Source organism: Harmonia axyridis, chromosome 3 (assembly GCF_914767665.1).
Source record: "Harmonia axyridis chromosome 3, icHarAxyr1.1, whole genome shotgun sequence".
Classification (NCBI taxonomy): Eukaryota; Metazoa; Arthropoda; class Insecta; order Coleoptera; family Coccinellidae; genus Harmonia; species Harmonia axyridis.
The window spans coordinates 59,947,594-59,971,996 of NC_059503.1; the positions used below are offsets into that span (position 1 = coordinate 59,947,594).

General features: G+C 34.4%; 1 protein-coding gene across 2 annotated transcripts in view; it reads right to left on the minus strand.

Annotated features, from left to right (window-relative positions):
• The window catches only part of LOC123675584 (scavenger receptor class B member 1), a 129,471-nt gene that overhangs the window by 100,597 nt on the left and 4,471 nt on the right, over window positions 1-24,403 (minus strand). Inside the window, exon 1 of one of the 2 annotated variants that reach the window (XM_045610964.1) lies at window positions 17,201-17,569. The exons of the other annotated variant lie outside the window; for it this stretch is intronic. The gene's annotated coding sequence lies outside the window, so the exon portion shown is untranslated. Of the gene's footprint in view, window positions 1-17,200; window positions 17,570-24,403 lie in introns of those variants that run through there. 2 annotated transcript variants of the gene reach the window in all.

The window sequence follows — 24,403 nt, forward strand, 5'->3', positions numbered from 1 at the left end:
AACAGTCAGTTTTTCTAGATGTAACGGTGTTTCGACATACACATGAGAATCAGCTTCTCTCCAAATGCGGCAGTTTTGTTTGTTGACGTAGCCATTCAACCAGAAGTGCGCTTCATCGCTAAACAAAATAAAATGGACGTAGTGCGCGATACGTATTCCGCACAGAACCATTATTTTCGAAATGAAATTGCACTATTTGCAAGCGTTGTTCAGGCGTGAGTCTATTCATGATGAATTGTCAAACCAAACTGAGAATAAATCACTTGACAGCTGTTAAATCGGTCGCCATTTCGAACAGTAATGCCAACTTAAAGTTATACACCTCGAAAAAAAACAATATAGTTATAATACTCGTTCAAAAGGCTCATTCTACCACTAGTTAATTCAAAAACTCTTCGTGGCTCGTTTTTGAATTTTGAACTCGAGGAAAACTATCAATGCCTTGTGCACTTGTATTATAAATAACTATTCAATCAAAAATACAATTGCAATTGTTTGTTTTTCTGTTAATGAATATTCTCCTATGTTATTGTCAAGATTTTTCTAACAGATGCCTTCAATTTGTCGATAGAAGACCCCGATTAACCAATATTTATTTTTTTGCGTTCTGCAGAATAGACTTCTGTAAGGCCGGCAAATTGGGTCTCTCTCTGCCTGAGGCTGCAGTTTGGCTAGCGACAGCTCTGAGAAAGAAACTGCGAATTGGGAATGATAAAAATAACCTTCATCTCATAATCGAAGTTCTGCAACAATTCGATGAGATGATTGATCTAAACAAGAACGAATTACTGTTAAGTCTCTTATAGAATAATTTCAAACGTCATTATATAATACTGGAAGAAAGTGGACCACACAATATATTTGAGTAAGTACAAACTAGAATGCAATAGTTGCAATTGTGAAATGTTATCTTTGGTCCACTGATTCTTACATGCACGAAAATTGAATTTGGATCATAATGGAACTGATATGATGTATTCAACGATTTGCTGTAAGAATTTCATGAATTAGGTTGAAAAATTATTTATTTGATATATAGATATTCTCTAGCAGGTTCATAACTTATGATATAACCGACGTGTAATATTCACATGGATTTCATAAATAATTGTAACTTCATTGTGGAAGTTTACAAAAACTGAATAAGAATTGATTTACACAATTTATAATTTGTTGGAATGTTGGAAATTTTATCAAATGGTTGCCAGTATTACTGAAAAGCGGTAAAGATTATTTAAACGGCCACTACAGTATTACTGTTTCAGAGATATAGAGAAAAACTGGTGTTTTTCAAATGGGACACCCTATATTTTTCAACGCAGTTTTTTTAGCCACAGATTTATCGAAAATCCTTTCGTTATCGGTTTTCCGAAAACATCATCCGTTTCAAAGATATCGAGTTTTTCGACTTTGGGGGATATATATATAATATATATAATATTTTATTTATTTTTGAGATTCCTCTGTTAGAAATATATTCTGGGATTTAATTTATATTTCTATTTCAAAAAAGTGGATATTTTCGGTTCTTTTATGACGGCTGTTTTTTTTCGAGGTACATAACTTTAAGTTGGCATCACTGTTCAAGATGGCGACCAATTTAACAGCTGTCAAGTGATTTATTCTCAGTTTGGTTTGGAAATTCATCATGAATAGACTCACGCCTGAACAACGCTTTCAGATAGTGCAATTTCATTTCGAAAATAATGGTTCTGTGCGGAATACGTATCGCGCACTACATCCATTTTATTTTGTTTAGCGATGAAACGCACTTCTGGCTGAATGGCTACGTCAACAAATAAAACTGCCGCATTTGGAGTGGAGCTAATCCTCAAATGTATGTCGAAACACCGTTACATCCAGAAAAACTGACTGTTTGGTGCACTTTATGGGCTGGTGGAATCATTGGTCCGTACTTCTTCAAAAACGATGATGGCCAGAACGTTACAGTCAATTGTGATTGGTATAGAGCTATAGAGATTACTAACTTTTTCATTCCTGAATTGAACAACCATGATGTCCAGGAGCTGTGGTTCCAACAAGACGGCGCAACATGTCACACAGCTCGTGCCACAATCGATTTATTGAAAGACACGTTTCGTGACCGCCTAATGTCACGTTTTGGACCTGTGAATTGGCCTCCAAGATCTTGTGATTTAACACCGCTAGACTACTTTCTGTGGAGCTATGTAAAGTCATTGGTCTATGCGGATAAGCCACACACCCTCGACCATTTGGAAGACAACATTCGCCGTGCTATTTCCGATATACGGCCACAAATGTTGGAAAAAGTAATTGAAAATTGGACGTCCAGATTGGTCTACATCCGAGCCAGCCGTGGCGGTCATATGCCAGAAATCATATTGAAAATGTAATGCCACAAGATTATCTTGCGGATAAATAAAATGAATGCCAATCGAATAATCCATCGTTGTTTTATTGCAATATATATAGCTCTAAAATAAACTCCCTTTACAATAAGTTTCTTAAATATTTTTTTTTGCAAGGTTTCTTCTCATTTCTTCATTTTTTGTTGATGTGACACTATACAATGAAACTGCTGAATATCAAGTAGCTTGATATGATTCAAGTACTTGATAAATAAATACTTTACTTGATTTGGGATTGAAAAACTACTCCTTGATTTGAGCTTGACAAGCTCAAGCCAAGTAGCTTGAGAATCAACCCAAGTCATGAATCCCTAATTTTCCGAGCCCCAAATGCGGCAATACCTAGCTTCCGAGGTGAAAATGATCCTCATCACTAAAGATGATTTTTCGATGAAAATCAGGATCATTTTGAAGAATTTCAACGACCCAATCAGCAAACATACTACGTTGCTAGTGATCAACCGGCTTGAGTTCTTGTGTTAACTGAAATTTAAAAACCTTAAGGACAAATTTTTTCACAAAATCAACAAGGGAACGACAAACCTGGGTTTTCGTCAACACTGCGGGCTACGGCAGCAATATTGTCAGTTCTTCTTGAGCTACGCACACGGTTTCGACTCTTCGCATCTGTAACTTGTCCCAAACACCTCAAAATTTTTCACCAGTTCCATATTTCCGGAGAGAAGGTCCTTCAAGGTAACTCAAAAGTTTTAGCTTCAATTTCGCGAATTATGACTGCAAAATTTCTATGCCATTTATAATAAGGGCGTATTTTTTACTTGTCAAACGTCAAAAGGCTTGGCAGCTGCCCAGATAGCATAGCTGGCTATTTAAAATGAAAAGTCTTATTGGAAAACCCTTTATCTACTAAGTATATAAAAATTATCAAATGGTTGGTTTTTCAACTTCATATCTACTCATATGAAAATATTTCTCAATTATTTATGAATTCCATAATACTGGTAATAATCAAGCGAAACTTAAAAGCTCGTAATTAATGCCGCTGTATTAATGATACTTTCGGCCTTTACCGTAATACTCCAATTCTGAACGCAAAAAAATTCAACAACATCCGATCGCTTAGCAGTTCTTAGCACGAGATATATGGCTTTGATCTTGAAACAAATAATTGTTATTAAATAAATAATCGCAATAGCTGGAATAATTATAGTGCACGAAAGGTTTCAGACTTCGAATCGGTATTAATGAATACAACTTGCTATTGGTGTCTAGAATTGTTGGAAATGGCGTGGACTATGAGAGTTGCCTTGAAAATTGGTCGGGTGCGTGCTGGGTTATCAGTTAAAATTTTCACGTTCTTTCATCGCAGTGGATAATTAACATGATTTCAAAGAAAATTTAATATAAGATGAAATCTAAAATCACGTGCCTTGAAGCAGTCTGACTTGGATTTTCATGACAAAACTTCAAATTGGTGCATACATTTTCCATGAGAAGATTTATCTCATTTAATGAGTGGTATGAATAACAATGCTAACATGCTAATGCTAGAATTATTGCATTTGTTACAGATTAGATACTTCAAAACTAAGAAGGTAGGTACTGCATTTCGAAGTAGCTACTTGTAATTCTGCCAGAGGCTACTAATTCAAGTAGAACTCTCGTGGAAGTATTAACTATACTTTGAAGTACCTACTGACTTCTTACAGCAGATACTTGTATTCAAGAATAAATTTGTAGTATTTGCTTGACGTAAGCGAAGTTGGTGTAATAGCAGATCCACTAGGCTAAATATATAGTATGGAACAAATTCATTTTTAGCTAAACATACCATTTTAAGAAATAATCCTGAAACACGTCGATTTTTTATTTTAATTTACCGTATTTTAAAGTTATAATCTAATATACAGGGTGAATTACTTTCGAGTAATGACGTCACGGTAATTTTTTTTTTAAATGGAACACCCCCATTTTCTCACAATTTTCCGATTACTCTAGCTGAGCTGATTCCAAAAATGTATCACATGTTGATTCCAATTGGTACAGGGTGGACAAAAATACAATAGTTTTGTGTGTGCTTTAAAAGTAACGCGTAACATTCTTTATTAGTTAATTTAACAATATTATCAAAAATACTTATTGTCTAGCTGCAATTGGTTTGAATGTAACACCCTGTAGTTTGATACATTTTTAGATTAATAAAAATGTATAAAAATAAGAAATAATTTCTTTCATATTCTGTCTGCTGGACCACAAGTACCAAACATGTTTGGAAACAGCTCATTTTTATTAATCTAAATATGTAACAAACTACAGCGTGTTACATTCAAATCAATTGCCGCTAGACAATAAGTATTTTTGATAATATTGTTAATTTAACTAATAAAGAATGTTACGCGTTACTTTATGAGCAGACACAAAACTATTGTATTTTTGTCCACCCTATACCAATTGGAATCAACATCTGATACATTTTTGGAATCAGCTCAGCTAAAGTAATCGGAAAATTGTGACAAAATGGGGGTGTTCTATTTGAAAAAAAATTACCGTGACGTCATTACTCGAAAGTAATTCACCCTGTATATTAGATTATTATTTTAAAATGGAGTAAATTAAAATCAAAAATCGACGTGTTTCAGGAATATATTTTAAAATGGTCTGTTCAGTTAAAAATGAATTTGTTCCATACTTTACGGACACAGTGTATAGTACATATAGTACAGTGTATAGTACTCATTAGAAAAAAACTAATTGAATAGAATTGACGATTGGCTTTTTTTCTGAGTATATTATATCTTCAGAATGAACATTAATACCGTGATCGACGATCATACCGAGTGTTTTTTTTTAAGTTGAATCAGACATAAATCTCGAAAAGGAAACATCTTACAGAAAAATGTTTCTAATAAAAAGTTGGTGATTTTGAAGGAGAAGTCCACTTAATGCTGTAACATCTTTCATTGAATTCCTTCTTGGGACAGTGGTACGTTTATTGCAGTTTTTTTTACGGCAAAAAATACGATGGCTCTGCAATTGAATATGAATTTTATGTCCAAACGACCTCAACGTACCCGTTCCATTAAATCATCCACATGGAATTTGAACATTTTCTGCTTAACTGTTTGTTTTCGGTTCATGTATTGTCATTGATCATTTGAAAATGGCAGAATTATTTGTTCATGATGTTTTTGGTTCGAAATATTTCCCATTAAGTAAAAAGGGTGTATTAATTGAAAGAAGATTATTTGGAATCTAGTACGAATCTTCGTAAATCTTGTCTAACTTTATGCGCAGAGAATTTTTCATCACTTCAACGAATAATTGGACAATTCACGACTAAAATTTCATGTGAATGATTAATTTGAATTCGATTTCAGAACCATATGCGACTATTCGTGAAAAATTGTTCATAAAACAGTTTTGTATTTTTTTCCAACGAATATAAATCTGCAATAAAAAACAGGGATTCTCATTTAAAATTCCAAAGTTGACCCCGTCTCTTCCCACAAGGGTGAAATAAATGGAAGAGAATTTAGCATATAAGGACTTCCCTCTAAAAACCATCAGCTATTTATTCGAAATATTTTTTTCTAATATGTTTCCTTTTCGAGATTTTTGTTAATTCAACTAAAAAACTCACCTGGTATCTATGAAATTATGTATATGTAAGTAATGGAGACAATTCTTAGTTCTTACCTTATTAACATATATTTCAAAATTTGAAATATTCTTAGAGTTGTATACAGAACACTCATGGATACGACTGTGTACTACCGAAGAAAAAATTCAAATAGATGAGAAATGATGAATTTATGAAACTATATCTATTCTCCAAGAACTCCATTAATTAACTAATTTTGAATTTGATTTCTGGATTTTTTAGCGGAAAATCCGTGGGAGGGTATCTGAATAGCCTTAAAGACCATATCAAGGATGTTAGTTGTTGACTGAATGGAAATTTGATAGGCTTATTAATTGAAAACACTGCAAATTTCTCACAATGGTTTCTTTCCCATATCTCATAGAATACAAAAATTATCAATTTATGAATATTTAGCCGAGGTATTTGAATCCTTGATCACTTGTTTTGAATAGAATATTCAACTTCAAAACAATTTGAGTAGGATCTTTTAATGACAACGATCATATTCAGTACCATCATATCAAGACAACTTCTTTCGCTAATATTTTCAATTATGTGATTCTATGTCATTCAACTCTTGAAAACTTATGTTGTCTCTTAGAATTAACGGATTGGATTATAAAATTATGAAGTAATATAAATAATTCTGCTTTTTATTGTTTATTGTTTCACTAATGAATTATTTCGTATATTAGCAGATTCTTATCCTTTTCTAGACGTGTACTGTGTTTTTCAAGAAGTTTTTTACGCTTCTTATTCATTCACGAGATTACTTAATCCAATTTTCGCGAATATATTCAATTCTCAATATCTCTCTGACTCGATCTCATCATGTGTCAATAACATCCCAAGTTTCAATAAATTTCGTCGATAAGTTTGGTTCCAATGATATTGATCAGTATTTCCATGAATATGAAACTCACCCTGTAGCTTTCTGAGGAAAGGCAGAAATTATTTTATAGTCAATCCGTACTCACCTAATCCTACTCTTCAGATGAGATTAAGTACAGTTATTCCCGGACACCCTGTAGGTATGTAGTAGAAAATTTTTTTCCAGATAATTAAAAAAATGTATTTTCAACAAAGAGATTTCTGCTTAATTATTGTTAATAACTAAAATACACTGTGTCCGTAAAGTATGGAACAAATTCATTTTTATCAGAACAGACCATTTTTAGAAATAATCCTGAAACACGTCATTTTTTTATTTCAATTTACCGTATTTTAAAAAAATAATCTAATATACAGGGAGAATTACTTTCGAGTAATGACGTCACCGTCATTTTTCTTTAAATGGAACACCCCCATTTGTCCCAATTTTCCGATTACTCTAGCTGGGCTAATTCCGAAAATGTATCACATGTTGATTCCAATTGGTACAGGATGGACAAAAATACAATAGTTTTGTTAAAATAACAATATTATAACTTATTGTCTAGCGGCAATTGGTTTGAATGTAACACCCTGTAGTTTGTTACATTTTTAGATTAATAAAAATGTATAAAAATGAGAAATAAGTACCAAATATGTTTGTAAACAGCTCATTTTTATTAATCAAAGAATGGTACAAACTACAGGGTGCTACATTCAAACTAATTGCCGCTAGACAATAAGTATTTTTGATAATATTGTTAATTTAACTGATAAAGAATGTTACGCGTTACTTTATGAGCCCACATACAAAACTTTTGTATTTTTGTCCACCCTGTACCAATTGGAATCACCATGTGATACATTTTTGGAATCAGCTCAGCTAGAGTTATCGGAAAATTGAGACAAAATTGGGGTGTTCCATTTGAAAAAAATGACGGTGACGTCATTACTCGAAAGTAATTCACCCCGTATATTAAATTATTATTTTAAAATACGGTAAATTCAAATAAAAAAATCGTTGTATTTTAGGATATTTCTTAAAATGGTGTGTTTAGCAAAAAATGAATTTGTTCCATACTTTACGGACACAGTGTATATTAGACTGGCTTCACCAGAACCATAAAATTCGAACAGAATATCAAAAATATACCCAATATACTCAAAATAATAGCAATAGATTCGGCTTCATGAAAATTCAGTTTGAAATAGCCACTCAAATGTTCATGCCAAATTCCAAGAAAACAATACAATCCAAACACCCCATCTGGATGAACATACAGACAACAAATTCTTATTTTTTATTTGATCTGGACTTGGGTAAAATGAAACGGAAATAGTTAGCATAATGTCTTCTTAGTTCTTATTCTGAAACTTGGTGTTTGAATCAACCAAGAATTTATCAGCCATTGAAATTTCAGATTGAACTGGAAATATATAATAAGAAGGCAAACTTTCTGACTGATTTTATTTTATAAATTGTTATCGTAAAAAGTATAAGAAAGAACATACAAATATTTTTCATACTTCGCACCCTCAATGACAAGTGACGATTACTATTTTTTTTTAATTTCATAAATACTTTCATTTCAATGATTTTCAGATTTTTTTCGTAAATCGATGTTTCTTGATTTGAAATCTTCTATCAAAAAATAATGAACCATATAATGTGCAAGTTGCTCTGTTCTTTGTTTGCATTACCGAAATACAGGATGAGACAATAAACATTAAACGCATACATATATTTCTTATTTACAGACAATAAATTCATATCCAGTCCAATAAAAATTACGACGTATGTTTTTTCTGAAATGTTTCAACATATTTAGAAAGTCCTGTGAAATACTGTATTTATGAAAATGTTCTTAAGCAGCTTAAAACTGAATTTCGTTGAGACCATACAGTTTCAAGTATTTTGCGGTTCGTTTCACTTTTAGCACTTCGATTTTTTACTATATCAATATTTATTAATGTGTGAGTAACTAGAATCCAAGTAATTTTTTCAATTCATGCCAGATAATGGTTGGATATAAATATGATGAGAGTTTCGAACAGTATTCAAAATACTTTCCATGTTGTTTGTTTATTGTAATGGTTGAGAAGAATTCATGTCCTCGCATATAATTAAAAACTCCTTCAAAAGTTTCATTATTAGTAGTTTCAATCAAAAAACGCATTTTAGACTCTGTTATTGTTTAAGTCTATTCCCACCAAAAAACCATCATAAATAAACATGACATCGGAAATTGGAGGATATTTTTGTGAATTATCATATCAATTAATGAAAGCAATAAAAAAAAGCTAATCAGTAATGATATTTTATTTTATATGAACAATGATCATCTGTCATCAGTATATAATTATCTCGATTCAAGTATGAACTATTGTAAATTTCTACAATATAGCAGGCAGTTTGACTTCATTGAGTAAAATATTAATATATTAAAATTTATTCTGTTATAAATTTTTTCCATCTAATTTTTTGTCAATATAGAAAGATTCGAAGAGCAGTACAAAATGTTTCATTATTGAAATATATTAGGAGTTCTGAAAAACAAAGAATCGATATTTTTATAATGATAGAATATTGATAGAAATCGATTGAGTTGATAATATTTTATAACATTAGAAATAATGCAAATCATTCACTTTCTTTCAAAATTTTTGAGTTCTCCGAACCGTGATTGGTCTCAAACGATAAAACCATGATGTCCAGGAGCTGTGGTTCCAACAAGACGGCGCAACATGTTATACAGCTTGTGCCACAATCGATTTATTGAAAGACATGTTTGGTGACCGCCTAATTTCACGTTTTGCAGCTGTAAATTGGCCTCCAAAATCTTGTGATGTAACACCGCTAGACTACTTTCTGTGGGGCTATGTAAAGTCATTGGTCTATGCGGATAAGCCACAAACCCTTTACCATTTGGAAGACAACATTCGCCGTGTTATTGCCAATATACGGCCACAAATGTTGGAAAAAGTCATCGAAAATTGGACCTCCAGATTTAATTACATCCTAGCCAGCCGTGGCGGTCATATGCCAGAAATCATATTTAAAATGTAATGCCACAAGATTATCTTGCGGATAAATAAAATTCTTGTCAATCGAATAATCCATCGTTGTTTTATTGCAATTTAAAGTTCTGTAGCTTTAAAAAAACACCCTTTACTTTCACAACAGAGAATCTAAACTTTTGATATTGATTCGATAGTAAACACTTTAGCTACCTTTTTTAAAGTTAGTGTTATCATGACGATACAGGAACCCTTCTCCCCTCTGAAGAAAGAGTTGAGAAGGATTTAAATGTATTTGTCTTTATAGAAGCGAATAAGCCTAAGTGCAGCTCAATTAGACATTTTGAAAGAACACTCATATAAATTCTATAAATGGAAAAGTACCCAAGAAATTATCCAAGAAAACTTCAGGTGAATGGAATTTTGTGAGATAATTAGAGACAAAATTCTAGAAACATATTTGCAAAAAAATGTTATGTTTACCGATGAATACTCATTTTCTCTCCAAGGCCACTACAATCATTCACTAGCTAGAAATTGATCTCGACATAATAAAATTTGACGCAATATCCTAAAAAATTCAACATGTGGACTGGTTTTTTGGGAGATAATGTTGTAGGACTTTTTTGTAACTTAAATGGAGAGCAATATTTGCAGATACTACAAGATATCATTATACCAGCTGTGTGGAACTGAAATGACAAATTCGAATAAAATTGGTGAAATGTTTTTGAGCACTCAATTTAATCAACCGACTTTAATTTGTTTATAATTTAAAGAACACTTTTCATGATTTCTTATTGTTATTTTCAGAACAAAATTTTTGATTCCGTTTTTCAGCTTATCAACTTAGGATTAAAATAATCTAGATAGAATGTTTTTGAACTCCAAAGCGATGTTGAATTGAATTAATTGTAATAAATTTTTTTGGGGTTTTTAGGGGAGAGTAGAGTTATGAGGAACATTAAACTAGAATCATTCCACACATTTTCGAAAAATTTTCATCAACGATTTAATATTAGAACATAAATGGATTATTGAAATATCTTTTTATTCAGCACAAGAAAGGAGAAAATTAATAGTTAATTAGTTAAGGAACAATTAAAGGGAAAAAATCGATACAAGGCTGATGACTTCATATTGAATGAAAAAATGTTCCAATTGCCAAGAGAATTGCAAACTTACCGATGTTGTTTACTCAAGATATCAAAAGATAAGAATTTTGTTCTATAATTTGAAATCCATTATCTTTTAATTCGTGCGCATTCGCCATTTTGTATCCAATAAGAAGTTTAATAATAATACAATGGTCAACATAGATCGAATGGAATTATTGAAGAAAATTTATTCGAAAGTTATTATCATGTATAAAAAAAGATTTCCTCCCTACAATTAAGGATTTAGCTCTAAATTAAATTGAATTACCCAGCTTTTTGGATCCAAATTTCACCAACTAATATTAAATGCGATTTTGACCCAAATTTGATGCTCATTGAGAGCATCTCGAAAACCATAACACTCAGAGGAAAAATTTTCAAGGACCCCCGATCTCTTTTTTCAAAATAATGAGATATCAGAAATCAGATCGTAAAGTCTTGCTTCGTTCTCAAGTTACTGAAAAATGAATGCTTCAAATATTTCGATATATCCTGCTTTCTGTAAGAGATTAACGAAAAATTCTAAAACAACTTTTTCACTAATTTTTATGGTTTATGTGATAATCATAACAAAAATTATTCACCGTTTAAGATATATAGAGAAGTATTTTTGAAATTGGACACACTTTATATTACTTGATTTGAGTTATAGAATAGATACAAAATGAGATAAATGAAAAAAATTTATTTATAAGGTGTCCGTTTTCAAAAATAAAGTCAAAGAACTCAATATCTTTGAGACGGATGATATTTTTGAAAAACTGGTAACGAGATGCTTTTCGACAAATTTGCGACTATAAAACTGCTTCGAAAAATATAGGATGTCCCATTTAAAAAACACCATTTTTCTTCTATGTCTCTAAAATAGTAATTAATTTCTATGATCTGTTATGGATATCATTTAAGCCATAAAATCACTGAAAAAAAGTTTCACAATTTCTTGAAACCAAGATATAGAGAAATATTCGAAACAGTAATTTTTCAGAAACGCCCTGTACCAAGTGAATGAATCAATGATCTGCTTTTTGATATCTCATCATTTCGAAAAAAGAGATTGGTGGTCTTTGAACATTTGTTCAATCTCGAGATGAGCAGCGAGTGAGCAATGAATTTGGGACACCTGTACATAACCCCATTAGAAATTTTGTTTTAACTTCACCTATTATTTCTGATATTGATATTCTCAAATCAGTCAAATACCTATTTGAATTTCACACTACTCAGGTTCTATCATTTCATCATGAACAATGGCATCATGAAATTTTAATTTTGGAGAAGAGAATAGCAGAGTAAAATTCCACAATAGTATCTTCTGATACGTAATAACAACATGAATATATAGCGCTTATTTGTATTTGAGTTTTTCCAATATAAACTCTGATTAATTTATTCTGGAAAAAAATTATTGATTCATTCTGTTTATTTTTGTCCTTTCAATGTACACGCCAAAAGATTAAATAGAAGAAATAACACCTTGGGTTAATAATAATATATGCTTGTCAACGTGCAAAAAAATTGATACTCGAATAAACAATCTGAAAAATGATGGAATAAAACTCATCTTCAATACTTAATTATTCATTTACATATACCTAGAAAACATCAATAACAAAAAACATTAATAACAAAATAAATACTGGTGGATCTGAGGTCATGGGAGCCATGGAGGTGAATGCCTCCATGCTCCCCTCTCCCCTTTTATTTCAACTATAACTCCTAATCACAATATTATCAGAAAATTATAGCAGTGGTGCCAAAGGAAACGCTGTATGCTGTGAAAAAGTTTAAGAAAAACGCTGACAAAATAGTATCAGGAGAGAATGGTTTGGATCGGTGTTTTAAACGAATAATGTGAATATCGCAGACGCAGAAAGATAAGGCGCAGATTGACCACCGGAGGACGTAAAGGGGGTTTGAAAACTTTTCTGATTCAGCATCAACCATATAAAGGGTGGTTTTTTTTAGAGCTATAGAACTTTAAATTGCAATAAAACAACGATGGATTATTCGATTGACATGAATTTTATTTATCCGCAAGATAATCTTGTAGCATTACATTTTAAGTATGATTTCTGGCATATGACCGCCACGGCTGGCTCGGATGTAGTCCAATCTGGACGTCCAATTTTCGATGACTTTTTCCAACATTTGTGGCCGTATATCGGCAATAACACGGCGAATGTTGTTTTTCAAATGGTCAAGGGTTTGTGGCTTATCCGCATAGACCAATGACTTTATATAGCCCCACAGAAAGTAGTATAGCGGTGTTTAATCACAAGATCTTGGAGGCCAATTCACTGGTCCAAAACGTGAAATTAAGCGGTCACCTAACGTGTCTTTCAATAAATCGATTGTGAAACGAGCTGTGTGACATGTTGCGCCGTCTTGTTGAAACCACAGCTCCTGGACATCATAGTTGTTCAATAAGGGAAAGAAAAATTTAGTAATCATGGCTCTATACCGATCACCATTGACTGTAACGTTCTACCCATCATCGTTTTTGAAGAAGTACAGACCACCAGCCCATAAAGCGCAACAAACAGTCAGTTTTTCTGGATGTAACGGTGTTTCGACATACACTTGAGGATTAGCTTCACACCAAATGCGGCAGTTTTATTTGTTGACGTAGCCATTCAACCAGAAGTGCGCTTCATCGCTAAACAAAATTCGCTTATGAAAATTGGGAACAACGGCAATCTCATTTTGGGCCCATTTTACGAATCTACGCCTTAATTGATGATCGTTTGGCTTCAATTCTTGCACGAGTTGGATTTTGTAAGCACGCAAACCAAGATCCTTCCGCAAAATCTTCCATAAAGTGGATGGACACAGATCCAATTCCTGTGCTCGATATAGGATAGACTCATTCGGGTCTTCCTCAATGCTACAATAGCTTCTTCTGTACGCACCGTACGGCGTCTCTGGGGATGCGAGTTATCAATAAGAGTAAACGTGGTGCGAAAACGTTCCATGGTTTATCGAAATAACTGCTCTGATGGACGATTTTGTCGACGAGAAAATGGACGTAGTGCGCGATACGTATTCCACACAGAACCATTATTTTCGATATTAAATTGCACTATTTGCAAGCGTTGTTCAGGCATGAGTCTATTCAAGATGAATTGCCCAACCAAACTGATAATAAATCACTTGACAGCTTTTAACTCGGTCGCCATCTCGAGCAGTAATGCCAACTTGAAGTTATATACCTCGAAAAAAAACACCCTATACTTTCAAAATTACCATTGTATAGGCAGCAATAAGCTCTTCAAAACGAAATTACTCAGACTTAGTGTAGATCTTCCCTGGTATGCCTACTTTCGGAAATTCTTTTTCCATTATCCTTCACTGAAATATCTAGGTGACTTCTTGATTCTACACAAGGAATAAATTATTGCAAAAGGGTGTGATGAAACTGAATTTTAATGGTTACACACTTAAACCAGTTTTTCCAATAGAATTGCCGCATTTTTTCCACCATTTCGACAGTAACTTGAAAGAAGTAATTCAAACAATTTGACAGCAACATTCAGACATTTAATGAATAGAGTATTGCAATATGTTGTTTGTATCCATGTTCCGCTCATGTAGGGACTTTGAGCTTCTGCAATGGCAATATGTTTGTTGATCGACTTATATAGAGATCGTCCATTTCGTTCCTCTATAGATTTATGTACACCTCGGCATCAATTTATAGAATTAATCTAATTTAAATGTTTGATAAACTTAGTTACAAGTTTCCGACAAAAATAAAGGTTGTTGGGCGAACTGTTTTAAGATTACGAATGTTGAAAAAAAGTGGCAAATATTGTACCTGATAAAGGGTGCTTTTTTTCGAGGTATATAACTTTGAGTTGACATTTCTGTTCAAGATGGTGACCGATTTAACAGCTGTCAAGTGATTTATTCTCAGTTTGGTTTGGCAATTCATCATGAATAGACTCACTCCTGAACAAAGGTTGCAAATGGGTCCAAAATGAGATTGCCGTTGTTCCCGATTTTCATAAGCGAATTTTGTTTAGCGATGAAGCGCACTTTTGGTTGAATGGCTACGTCAACATACAAAACTGCCACATTTGGAGTGAAGCTAATCCTCAAGTGTATGTCGAAATACCGTTACATTCAGAAAAACTGACTGTTTGGTGTGCTTTATGGGCTGGTGGAATCATTAGTCCGTACTTTTTCAAAAACGATGATGGCCAGAACGTTACAGTCAATGGTGATCGGTATAGAGTCATGATTACTAACTTTTTCATTCCTGAATTGAACAACCATGATGTCCAGGAGCTGTGGTTCCAACAAGACGGCGCAACATGTCACACAGCTCGTGCCACAATCGATTTATTGAAAGACACGTTTGGTGTCCGCCTAATTTCACGTTTTGGACCTGTGAATTGGCCTCCAATACCTTGTGATTTAACACCGCTAGACTACTTTCTGTGGGTCTATATAAAGTCATTGGTCTATGCCGCAAACCCTTGACCATTTGGAAGACAACATTCGCCGTGTTATCGCCGATATTAGGCCACAAATGTTGGAAAAAGTCATCGAAAATTGGACGTCCAGATTGGACTACATCCGAGCCAGCCGTGGCGGTCATATACCAGAAATCATATTCAAAATGTAATGCAACAAGATTATCTTGCGGATAAATAAAATTCATGTCAATCGAATAATCCATCGTTTTTTTATTGCAATTTAAAGTTCTATAGCTCTAAAAAAACACCCTTTATAATTGTGACAGAATTTTAACCTAGTGTTGTATGTTCTAAGTTTCAAATCAAATCTTTATTAACTCAGATACTTGAAGGTACTCAACTTCACAATGCATTATATCACAGTTTATTACACTTTTTCAAATTGAATCTGAGAAAACAATCCTTCCTTGAAAAATATCATGAGGTACATCTACAAAATTGTAATGGAATAATAATATTAATAGAATATTTTTTACTTCTAATTCGCTTTTCGTGGATATTGAATTCCAAATTTTAAACACAAGACCACGAAACACAAGATTCATATTGTGCAAAATGATATATGTATCCTGTAGAATACGTATATAGAAAATCTTGATATTTGTATGGGAGAATACCAAATATCGGATACATTTTTCTTCAAAGGGTTATTTGATGCTTGGCAAATGATTTTTGTGATCAAAGTAACCTCTTAGTGAGAAAGTTCCCCAAATATTTTTATATCTCAATTAAATGAATTACAAATTTGAATCACACATCTACAAATCACTTGATTCAAACCCAACAAAATGATATATGTATTTAGTTGTATTCATATTCAAAAGAAAACTTAAAGTTTGTATGGTAGAATAGAAAATAACTGGTAGTTCCTCTTCAAAGGATTATTGGATATTTTGAAAATGATATTTGATGTTTTTATTCAAAGTGACTCCTCAGAGAGCCATTTCGTCGAAAATTCTAAATCTCGATTGAATCAATTGAATATGAAATGAATTATAAATTCTGCATCCAAATCCAAATCAGTAATTCAATAAATCAAATTCGATATTTCTTATAATAACGAAAAATCTGAGAATATGCTGATGTCCCAGACTAAATATATACAGGTTGTTCCCAAATTGTAGGTACAAATAGAATGAAAAATTCTTTGTATAATCTTGAGAAAAAAATTCCTATAAACATGGGCCCGCAAACGTTTTGTTTACGGGATACAGAGTGTTTCTTTTAGTCCTACTTTTTTTTGATGATTTTAGCTGTTTTCAAATCTTCGCTACAAATTGGTTAAATAAGTATCAAAACTTATAATCAATTTATTCACAGCTTACTAACAGAATGACTAAAGAATTGTTTGATTTTTTTTTCTCGAAATGGTAGCAGATATGACAAAACTACAAGACACCAAAAAGTGTAGTATTGGATCAATGTTTTTTTTTACATTTTTCTAAACTACCATTCGTCCTCCAAAAAAAGGTTCTGAAGGAAAGAAACGGGCACTGTTCCAGAAAAAATCACATGATGAAAACTATTAATTGGAATATATATGCCTAAATTAAGAGGTAGATGAGTTACTATATGAAGAAATCAAACTTTATAGGACTTTTTTTTCGCAAAATGATTTTCGGTTGTACCTTCAATTTGGGAACACCCTGTATAATTTAAAAACATGAAAATATGTTATCTTACCAATTAAATTCTCAAGCGTGTCGCATATTATCCTTAGAACAAAAATTTATAACACCTGCACAAAAAACACATAAGAGTCTCGAAGAACCAATCACTGCCTAAAAGTACGAAGAATTATCCAATGTGTATGTACAGGGGTGAGCCACAAACACGAAAAAACATGAATGTCTGCCTCGAGATACGAACCGCTACCTGACTAAATCGCTTTGCCGTGGTACATATATCGATAGATCACAGCGTCTCACAATTAAATCAGCAGGCATCACGTCCTTCTAACCTCGGCGCTGGAAGATGAGCTCGTCGCAGGACGAGAAGAAAGTAGCAGAACACTGAGACGTACTGAAACGACGTCCATTACACCGATCAGGCAGAGTTATCAGTCGCGGGTTCTTGAAATGGTGAATTCTGGTGGGGTGGTACCTACTACCAGCGGTAAGGAGATGAATGAAAGTTCTTTCTTGCATGTCTTTGCGATTTTGACTGATTATTGGTAGAATTTCCCCTCCGATGATTTTGTGGAATTCCTCATTTCGAAATATTTGTTTCATTGTTAACAAGCGTAATTATTATATTGGGCAAAATTCATCGAGAATCATTTGAAAATTAATGTTATTTGTCATATACAGAGTGGACCATTGAAAATGAAGCAGCGGCTCTGTAGGTCGAAAGAATTATTCGAAAACGCTCAGACGCGTCAACTAAAGGGTGTTTTTTTCGAGGTATAATATATAACATTAAGTTGGCATTACTGTTCAAGATGGCGACCGATTTAACAGCTGTCAAGTGATTTATTCTCAGTTTGGTTTGGCAATTCATCATGAATAGACTCACGCCTGAACAACGCTTGCAAATAGTGCAATTTCATTTCGAAAATAATGGTTCTGTGCGGAATACGTATCGCGCACTACGCCATTTTATTTTTTTTACCGATGAAGCGCACTTCTGGTTGAATGGCTACGTCAACAAACAAAACTGCCGCATTTGGAGTAAAGCTACTCCTCAAGTGTATGTCGAAAGACCGTTACATCCAGAAAAACTGACTGTTTGGTGCGCTTTATGGGCTGGTGGAATCATTGGTCCGTACTTCTTCAAAAACGATGATGGCCAGAACGTTACAGTCAATGGTGATCGGTATAGAGCCATGATTACTAACTTTTTCATTCCTGAATTGAACAACCATGATGTCCAGGAGCTGTGGTTCCAACAAGACGGCGCAACATGTCACACAGCTCGTGCCACAATCGATTTATTGAAAGATACGTTTGGTGACAGCCTTATTTCACGTTTTGGACCTGTGAATTGGCCTCCAAGATGTTTGTGATTTAACACCGCTAGACTACTTTCTGTGGGGCTATGTAAAGTCATTGGTCTATGCGGATAAGCCACAAATCCTTGACCATTTGAAAGACAACATTCGCCGTGTTATTGCCGATATACGGCCACAAATGTTGGAAAAATTCATCGAAAATTGGACGTCCAGATTGGACTACATCCGAGCCAGCCGAGGCGGTCATATGCCAGAAATCATATTTAAAATGTAATGCCACAAGATTATCTTGCGGATAAATAAAATTCATGTCAATCGAATTATCCATCGTTGTTTTATTGCAATTTAAAGTTTTATAGCTCTAAAAAAACACTCTTCATTATACAAAATTCGAAAAATTAACCGGTAACAATTTTTCCATTAGGCAGCTGCCAGGTCCTTTAGTAATATGAAATACTCTGGATCGAACTATTTCCATGGATTCTTTAATATTAAGATTTCTTATTAAAATCTACTTCCCTGTTTATCTAAACTGTACAATTCCATGAGGTCATTAATAGATTCGAAGAAAAACATTTTTTAAGTGTGAAATTCTGATGGAAACAGCCGTAGGGATTTTTTCGACAGTTATTTTATGATCAACTAAACTTATTTTTCAATGAGAAATACGTCATATGCCTTTTCACACCGAATCATAAAACACAGTTCATGTTTTATGAATTAAAATTTGCATGATTCACAACGACACTTCCGAAATCGTAAATTTGTATGCGTGAGTCTAATTACACTGCGCAAAAAAATTAACGCACATTATGGAAATCTCAAATTTATTCTACAACTGAAGGTGTTCTCAATGATAATTATTTTTATCAGAATTATGCATGCATATGTTATCCACTTTCAACGTTTTTCTTCAATACAGATGTTTTTTTCCCAGCAGGAATAAAAAAAGATGAGATTATCAGATTTTGAATGTATTGGCTCCATTCTTAAATCAGTTGTTCTCGATCAATTCTAGTGATCAATAGTTTTTCTATCGTTTGATTTTCTACACTCGATCGCTATGCAACGCGAAACACGCAATTTGACCCAAGAGGAATGTGCCCAAGCGATAGTTTTGCGAGAAGAAGGGTGGACATACACAAGAATTGCAGAAAGATTTGGAGTTTCCCATACAAGTGTGTCCAAAATGTTGCAGCGATTCAGGGAGACAGGTATGAATGTCCAAAGACCAGGACAGGGTAGACCACGGGTAACAACTGCCATTCAAGAACGTTACTTGAGAGTTTCTTCGTTGAGACAACGGTTTGCAACCGCTCGCCTCCTTCAAAATCAGCTTGAGCAAACTCATGGGGTGCAAATTAGCACTCAGACAATAAGAAATCGCCTCAGAGAATATGATTTAAGGCCTCGTGTCGCGGCAAGAGGCCCAGCTCTTACCCCAGCCCATCGAAGGGCTCGTTTGGATTTTGCGAGAGAGCATATCCATTGGGAAGAGGCTGATTGGGAAAGAGTTCTCTTCACAGATGAGTCTAGATTCTGCCTCTATCATTGTAATTGACATCTCAGTGCAATTTTCTGAATACTACTGGTTTCGGGGGAGGATCGATTATGGTATGAGGTGGAATATCTTTGACTGCGCGCACAGACCTAGTGGTCTAATGGAATGGCCAGCAAGAAGTCCAGATCTCAATCCGGTTGAGCAGGTTTGGGACAACCTCAATAGAAGGCTGAAAAGTTCAGAAAATCATCCAGCTACTCTTAATGACTTAGGAATCCAACTCTGAGAAATCTGGGAAGGATTAGATCAAAACATTTTAAGATCCCTCATTAATACCAAGTATTAAATCAATTATTAGCATTTCTGTATTTTGAAAATTGTTTATTTCTCTTCTTTGACATAAGATTCGGTGAAATCCTGAATTTTTCTTCCATTTAATGTATCTTGTTTCGTTCAAAACCTTCCCGAGAGAACATAAAAAATAAGTTTCTCTAATTCTGTGGTTATTCCGTTCATTCTTCCACATCTTGTAGAACAAAATCGTGCGAGAATATATCAGAAACGCACAGTTTTCATGGTTATATTTTATTATTCTATGTTGGTACTCCGAACTTTCCGCCACGGCTTTATCTGTCAGTTCATCAATTTGCCTTAAAGAAATCAGTTCTGCCAACCAACATTTTTCAATGCAAAAATCACTAAATTATATTTATGGAAATATTTCATTAATTTCAACGAAAATGCAATGAATTAGAGAAAATAATGTATAATACTCGTACAGAAGGCTCATTCTACCACTCGTTCATTCCAAAACTCGCCACTTCGTGGCTCGTTTTTGAATTTTGAACTCGTGGAAGAATACCAATGCCTTCTGCACTTGTATTATAAATAACTATATAAAGTCAATGTAGAGTTAACTTTCATCAAAATTGAGATTTTCAGAATGTTTATTTATTATTATTTTTTTGCGCAGTGTATTTTCGAAATAATATACCTAATAATCCTCCTAATGTATTTATCCATGAATATCAATCGTATTTATAGAATTTTAACGAAAAACTCAATTGCATAATAGAATCTCAATACTTCCTTTTCGATTTGTTGTTATTCTGTAACTCATTATGACTTAAACATTATGTGATAACATTTTGTTGCACATTCTATAATTTTTAATTCAGAAATATAACGATTTCAAACCCTGACCCTTGGCATACTCTAATTTACTCTTTTTAACATCATTTGTCGTCTACCTTGAAATGGAAAAAGTGTCCGATGAAACTGTGATTTCTCATTCTGCAGATAATAAATTTATCAGTTACGATGGAAACATACTCGTATATTTATCAAATACGCTAGAAATCCTATATTGGCGGATACATCAGCTAAAGTGTTTACTATCGAATCAAAATCAAAAGTTTCGATTCTCTGTTGTAAAAGTTATAAACATAATTTTCTCATCTGAATAAAGATGACTTTTCTTCACAGAGGCCTTTCTCGCAAATTGTAAGTCAATGTCATATGGTTTGGTGAATATTTGTACCGAAAACTATCAGGTGTGTGAATAAGTCTTTCCCGTTTTTTGTAAGAGATGGCGCCACCAATACTGTGCGAGTATTTAATGGTTACATATGTCATAATCAAAGCTTATTCATCTGTCAACAATTCCACACTAACACATTAGTTGAAATTTTTTCGCATCATAAATTTTTGAAATCGTGAAAATGTCGAAATTTGAGCCGAGTCGACGTCATTTGCTGGAAGTTTCACTTTATTGGTTCAATTTGAAGAAATCTGCTGCCGAGGCGCATCGGTTGCTTCAGGAAGCTTATGGAGAAGGTTGTGTCGATGATTCAAGTGTTCGCGGATGGTTTCGACGCTTCAAAAGTGGCGATTTCGACGTGGAAGACAAGGAGCGTTCCGGGCGGCCGCAAATCTTTGAAGATCAAGAATTGGCGACTTTGCTTGATGAAGATTCGTGTCAAACGCAAAAAGAACTTGCTGAAGCATTGGGAGTTGACCGAACAACCATTTCCAAGCGTTTGAAAGCCACGGGAATGATCCAAAAGCAAGGAAATTGGGTGCCTTACGAACTGAAGCTGAGAGACGTCGAACGGCGTTTTTTCACTTGCGAACAGCTGCTTCAGCGACATAAAAGAAAGGGTTTTCTGCATCGTATCGTGACTGGCGATGAAAAGTGGATCCGTTACGATAATCAGAAGCGAAGAAAATCATGGGGACTACCCGGCCATGCATCATCATCGACGGCCAAGCCAAATATTCATGGCGCCAAGCTCATGCTCTGTATATGGTGGGACCAGCTAGGTGTGGTTTACTATGAGCTTCTGAAACCGAATGAAAGGATCACAGGCGAGGTCTATCGACGACAATTGATGCGTTTGAGCCGCGCACTGCGAGAAAAGAGCCCACAATACTCCGACAGGCACGACAAAGTTATTTTGCAACATGACAATGCTCGCCCACATGTTGCACAGCCGGTGAAAACATACTTAGAAACGCTCAAATGGGAAGTCCTACCCCACCCGCCGTATAGTCCAGACATTGCTCCGTCTGATTACCATCTCTTCAGATCGATGACGCATGGCCTGGCTGACCAGCACTTCCATTCCTACGAGGAAGCCAAAAAATGGGTGGATGACTGGATAGAGGCCAAACCGGTCGAATTTTTTCGCAACGGGATTCGTATGTTGCCAGAAAGATGGGGAAAAGTTGTAGCTAGCGATGGCCAATACTTTCAATAATTCCTTTGTAACCATTTTTTCACAATAAAGGCTCAAAATTTGAAAAAAAACGGGAAAGACTTATTCACACACCTGATATGTCAAAGCATTTGGTACCAGGAATCGGTCAATATAAAATCTTTTTTATTCCTTTCGTATTTTGAACCAGTTTGTTATGCTCATGCTTATGCTGACCTCTGGGACTGACTGATTAAAAATTAAGTTTGCTACAGTGACATAATGATATAGAAGCAGACATGGAGGTTAATTAAATTATCGATATCTCGGTTAATAATCTCATTTAAGTTCTACCAGAAGCAACTAACACTAAAGTCAGTAGAACTGACACCAACCACGCCTACATGAATAATCCAGTTGGCGAGAAAATTTTTTATGCACTCCCATAAACTACCGGAAAAACCATATAAATAATGTTATAATATTGTTATTTAATTATTTCTCTTTGAATGAGGGAGAAACTCTGGGTTAGGTATGTCGAACTAAGGGAAAAGACTTAGTGCGGAGGGGTGTTTTTTTTAGAGCTATAGAACTTTAAATTGCAATAAAACAATGATGGATTATTCGATTGACATAAATTTTATTTATCCGCAAGATAATCTTGTGGCATTACATTTTAAATATGATTTCTGGCATATGACCGCCACGGCTGGCTCGGATGTAGTCCAATCTGGACGTCCAATTTTCGATGACTTTTTCCAACATTTGTGGCCGTATATCGGCAATAACACGGTGAATGTTGTCTTCCAAATGGTCAAGGGTTTGTGGCTTATCCGCATAGACCAATGACTTTACATAGCCCCACAGAAAGTAGTCTAGCGGTGTTAAATCACAAGATCTTGGAGGCCAATTCACAGGTCCAAAACGTGAAATTAGGCGGTCACCAAACGTGTCTTACAATAAATCGATTGTGGCACGAGCTGTGTGACATGTTGCGCCGTCTTGTTGGAACCACAGCTCCTGGACTTCATGGTTGTTCAATTCAGGAATGAAAAAATTAGTAATCATGGCTCTATACCGATCACCATTGACTGTAACGTTCTGGCCATCATCGTTTTTGAAGAAGTACCAATGATTCCACCAGCCCATAAAGCGCACCAAACAGTCAGTTTTTCTGGATGTAACGGTGTTTTGACATACACTTGAGGATTAGCTTCACTCCAAATGCGGCAGTTTTGTTTGTTGACGTAGCCATTCAGCCAGAAGTGCGCTTCATCGCTAAACAAAATAAAATGGACGTAATGCGCGAACGTATTCCGCACAGAACCATTATTTTCGAAATTAAATTGCACTAATTGCAAGCGTTGTTCAGGCGTGAGTCTATTCATGATGAATTGCCAAACCAAACTGAGAATAAATCACTTGACAGCTGTTAAATCGGTCACCATCTTGAACAGTAATGCCACATTAAAGTTATCACCTCGAAAAAAACACCCTTTATATAAACATAGGCGTACAACTTTGCTTCCGCCGTTTTTTTCAGAATTTCGAGGCTTTATCGTGAAAAACTGGTTATACATTTTTGATTCAAAATATTGTCCATCACTACTTTCTCCTATCTTTCGGGCAGCGTACGAATCCCGCGTTAAAAAAAATTATGATCTTCTGAAGCGATCCACGAATCGAATCAATTTTTTACTTTTTCATAAGACCGGAAGTGCTGGTCAGCCAGGCCATAT